The sequence below is a fragment of the Chaetura pelagica genome, unplaced genomic scaffold (genome assembly GCF_000747805.2).
Source record: "Chaetura pelagica isolate M959 unplaced genomic scaffold, ChaPel_1.0 scaffold286, whole genome shotgun sequence".
NCBI lineage: Eukaryota > Metazoa > Chordata > Aves > Apodiformes > Apodidae > Chaetura > Chaetura pelagica.
Window position 1 is genome coordinate 119,779 of NW_009953573.1, and position 4,893 is coordinate 124,671.

Consider the following 4,893-nt stretch of genomic DNA (forward strand, 5'->3'; position numbering starts at 1 on the left):
TTTCCTCGGGGTTATTTTTTTTTATTTTTTTTTTTTTTTTTTTTTTTTTTTTTTTTTTCTCCCACAGAAACCCCAGCTCTGGAGGAGTCAGGACATTCCAGCTCTGCTCTGCGTTAACAGACCCGACTAATTACCCAGATAATAGCGCAACGTGCAGCAGGAGCCTGTGGTGAGAGCAATTCCTGTGAGGCAAGGGTAGGCAGATAAAATGCCTGGAGCCAAAGGGGTTTGGATTCAGCCCTTTTGGGAGACGTTTTTAATTTATTAGCTCTATTTAAAAAAACCAAACACACGCACAAAAAAAAACACAACAAAAAAACCAAAAAACCCCCAAACCCCTCCAAAATTAAAAGGATTTTTAAATGAATGGAGATCTGCTCTTTACAACTAATTTATCTCCTTTGTCTGATAAGTGGAGGAGCTGGCAGGGATGTGGATGGGGAGGGAGAAGATGGAGAGGTGGGAAACAGAGGGGTCAGCTCAGGCACAGGGGCTGGAGGAGGGTTAGGGGCTCTCTGAACCACTTCCCCACCATGTCCATATCAGAGATGGGCTGGGAATGCCCAGACAATCAGAGGAGAAGAATTTTAGGGGCAGACAATCACTAATTTAGCTGTAGCCTGGAGACTTTCAGTGTTTTGAGCTGGTCCTGGGAGCAGCTGACTGTTTCCCATCCCTTCCTCTGCCCCGGGAGCCTCCTTGGACCTGCCAAGGACAGGGAGACAGGACACGTTTCTGTTCCTGTCTGTCCCCACACTGCTGGGTCACATTTTCACTCTCTGCCAGTGTCATGGTCTTTCTGGGTGCCTGTGCCAGGGCAGGGAGAAACCCTGGCCTCTCTCTGCAGCTCAGCCCACGCTCCATGTGCTGAGGGGTCTCGGTCACATCTGTGGACAGAACATCTGGGATGGCCCCAGCTCCTGGTTTGCATTTCTCCCTTTGCCTCAGCAGCTCAGACTTGAGCACTGAGCAGGTGTTGGGGGACATGTGGTGGTTTCTGTGATGGGGGACCCTGCCTGTACCCAGGCCAGGCACAGGGCAGTGCCAGCCCCTTGGCACTCCAGGGTCAGGTGAGAGCTAGGACCTGCTGCATCTCCAGCGCCGTGGCAGAAACCCCCCAGGACTTGCCTTGACCTGTGTGTGTGGCAGCTCAGGGCCATGACACCTGCTCTCCCTGCAAAACTTCCTGATGATGGAAGAAAAAACCCCAGCTTTCTCCTTTTCTTCAAAGCACAGCTCCCAGCCTGGGGGTATTTTCAGGGAGGTGCTGCTGTTTGGGTGGAAGACACGGGAAGCTATGCAGGAACCTGTCCACCCCTTCTCTGCTTACTGCTTGGGCTCTGCTCTGCTTTGCCATGGGGACACCAGGCTGAGGGGTCCCCAGCAGCAGCTGGGCTGGGAAATGCTGAGCAGTGGTGATGGTGTTTGGGGCTAGAATTGGAGGCCAGTTCTGAAATTCACACAAAGAGCAACACACACAATGTCAGTTTTACAAAGCAAAGTGGGAGCAGTGAAGTGACATGAAAAGCAGCACAGCTGCAGCCTCAGCTTGTGGCACTTGCTCCTACCTCTTCCAGAAGATGGTGCTTCCCCATGGCTGTTCTTGTCTCCTTTGTTTCCCTACCCCCTCCTCACTTCAAGCCTTCTGGGCTTTCCCCCATCCCACTGCACCAGGCCCTGTGCTGGGGTCCAAACACTTGGCTTGGCCTTCTGAGTATTTCTGAGGGTTCCAATTGTCCTTTCCTTGTTATTTAAAGTGCCCCTGCCCAGCTGGCCCTGCCCTGCTCACCTGGCAGTGCTGGCTCTGCTCTGCATCTCCTATGGGCACCCCTAGACACTGTCTTTAGAGTCCCTTACCCAAAGGGGCTACAGGAAGAACATTCCATGCAAAGACATTTACAATCTTATTTACTCTGTGTCTTTGGGAGAGGGTTAAAAAAATGCCAATTATCACCAGTTTTGACCACCTAATACCTGGTTTCATGATTCAGCACCCTGGGGGTTTCTTCCCACATCCCTGCAGGTTGCTCTGTGTCACTTCTCAGGCTAGTGGGAATTGGTGGGGGAATCTCACAAGGTTTCAGGGCTATTGCAAAACCCATCTGGGAATCTGGCCAGAGGAACTCTGACTGGCTGCCGACCTGCCTGCTCAGGTTTTTTTTCCCAGGAGGAGGAGGCTGGGGGGGCTGGTGAAGACCTAGATATTGCCCTGAAAGAGAATTTTTTCTTGGAGCTGCTTTCTCAAGCTCCATGCTGGTGTTGGGCTGGTTGACACCTGGTGGGTGTTGCACATCGACCTGCAGAGGAAACAGAGCTGCTCTTGCTGTGTATGGGGCAGGGCTGCCTTGTGCAGAGTAGCTTGAGGTTAGTGCAGGAGAAACATGAAGTCATTCATCTGGCTTCCCTTTACCTCTTTCTAGATTTGCTGCCCTCCTAAAATCCTTGGGCCAAGCCCTCTCCAAGAACAGAGATGATCTACTGGGATCTGTTTTTGCAGAAACGACAGACCTGGCGTAGAGGTCCAGGGTGGTTGTGCACAGGCTTGCACACTCCTGAGACCTGCCTGGAGCAGAGGGAGCTGCTGCTCTTTCAATTTTGGCTGCATTTGATAAAAACAGAAGTTTCTCTGTCTACCTGAATCTGAGAAGAAACATTTCCCTCAGGGTAACAGGCTTCTGAAAAGCCTGAAACAGTTTTTTTCCTCTCAACTTCTACAGTTCTTCAACCATTGTACCTGGCTTATAATCACCATCTGGCCACAAATACTGACTTTAGGAACCCTGGAGAAGTTTCTGTCTTCACCAACTTTGCCATCCTGCTGCCTTCCAGGAGGTAATGCCCAGAGGGCACCTGAGAGCACGGTTTGGCCTCCACAAGCCAAGAAAATGTGCTACGTGCTGTCAGCAGAATGTGATCATAATTGGAATGAAAAGGGATGTGCAGAGGCTGTAAGAGATGAGAGGTGGTGGGTGGCTGTGGGTTCAATTTGGCTGTTTTACGCCACAAAGCTTGGCCAGCCTTGGTCAGTGGGGAGAGGGTGCTGGGGATGAACACGAGGGGCAAGGCTCACTTGGGGAACCATGTGTTCCTCAGGGATCAGTGACTTGAAATACTTGCTGGCCTGGAGGTGAGAATTAGATGTTTGGGCCAGGAGAAGCAGAAGGCAGCTTAGTCTCTCTTGAGAACCCCATTCAAAAAGGACAAGGAGCTACTGGAGAGGGTCCAGGGCAGGGCCCCCAAGTGCTGAGGGGACTGGAGCACCTGCCTGTGAGGAAAGGCTGGGAGAGCTGGGGCTGTTCAGCTGGAGAGGAGGAGACTGAGGGGGGATCTCATCAACCCTCCTCAATATCTCCAGGGGTGTCAGCAGGATGGGGCCAGACTCTTCCCAGCACTGCCCAGTGACAGGACAAGGGGCAATGGGCACAAACTGGAGCACAGGAGGTTCCAGCTGAACATGAGGAAAAACAGGGGTGACAGAGCCCTGGGACAGGCTGCCCAGGGAGGTGGTGGAGTCTCCATTCCTGGAGACATCCCAAACCTGCCTGGATGTGTTCCTGTGGGATCTGCTGTAGGTGACCCTGCTCTAGCAGGGGGTCAGACTAGATAATCTCCAGAGGTCCCTTCCAACTCTGACCACTCTGTGACACTTGTGTGATCAGATGTGAAGGAGAGTCTGAAGCTCTTCCCCACAGCACAGTCTTGGCTGCTGGAGGACGGGGTTGTGAGGAAGTCACACCACAAGTCTGGGCTGTCAGAGCTTGGACACAGGCAGTGGTCAGAAGAGCCCTGCTCCAAGGGGACAGCCCTTGGAGGCTGAATAGTCCTGGTCAGTACCTAGTCTGTGCAGGGACAGAGAGCTGTGTCCCTGCAGTGCTGTGCAGTCCTGTCCTTGCAGAGAGTGAGATGCTGAGCTCCCCTGGGTGCTGCGGGGGCTCGGAGGGGCTGCACAAGGCAGGAGCAGAGGGGAAGAGAGGAAAGTGGGTTTTGAGCACAAGTTCCTGTGGAAACTGAATTATCTCCTAGGGCCCCTTTAGTCCTTCCTACAGTAAATAAAGGGGCAGCTTCTTCTGGGCAGCTCCATCCTCCTGGCGATGGGCAGCAGGGTGGCTGTAACCCCTTGGCTGCAGAATGAGGGTGTCCTGAGGTGGCTGTGATGTTGCTGCATGGGATGTTTGGGTACACAGGAGATTGTTCCATCAGTAAGTCCTCCACTGCCTCCTGCAACCTGCCCCTGTGCTGCCTGGTGCCACCACCCTGCCCTATGCCCACCACAAGTGGCTGGGGAGAAAGCTGAGCTGGCACAGTGATAGGGGGACCTGGGGGTCACCAGAGGAGACCATCCAGCAGCCTTCCCCCCATCCCTGGCACTGTTTGACCTCTCCCCAGCTGAGCCTTTCTGGGTGGCCCTAGGACGTGCCAGCCTGAAAGTAAGAGACAATGTGTGTCATGGTCCTGCCTGAGGAGCATGTCTGGGGACAAGCATGTCCCTCCCTGCTGCTCCCACCCTCACCCCATGGCTGCTGCTGGCACTGTGCTGGGCACAGAGGGGCTCTGCCTCCTTGAGTGGCACTTGAATACCAGGAAGTGTCACCTCTTTTTGCCATGAGCCAACCCCCTTGTTCTCCCTGGCAAGGAGTGAAGACCTGACTCTGCCACCAAGGCCTGCATGCAATGACATGTTTCTGTACAACTGAAGGTAACAAACACATCTGCTTCTCCTCCAGAGCCTGGATGCTTGTTTATGTGTTCTTCTAGGCCAACACACAGCACAGGAGACCCCAGCAATTCCTACTGCCACCAAAGGTGTGGTGTGTGCAAGACAAGGCCATCAGGTTTCAGTCTCTGAGTCTCAGGGTGACCCATCTGCTGCCCTGGTGGACAATTCATTCCTGC

General features: G+C 53.3%; 1 protein-coding gene across 1 annotated transcript in view; it reads right to left on the reverse strand.

The window, feature by feature from the left end:
• LGR6 (leucine-rich repeat containing G protein-coupled receptor 6) overlaps positions 1 to 4,893 on the reverse strand; it is a 151,326-nt gene that overhangs the window by 34,249 nt on the left and 112,184 nt on the right. The window lies entirely within an intron of this gene.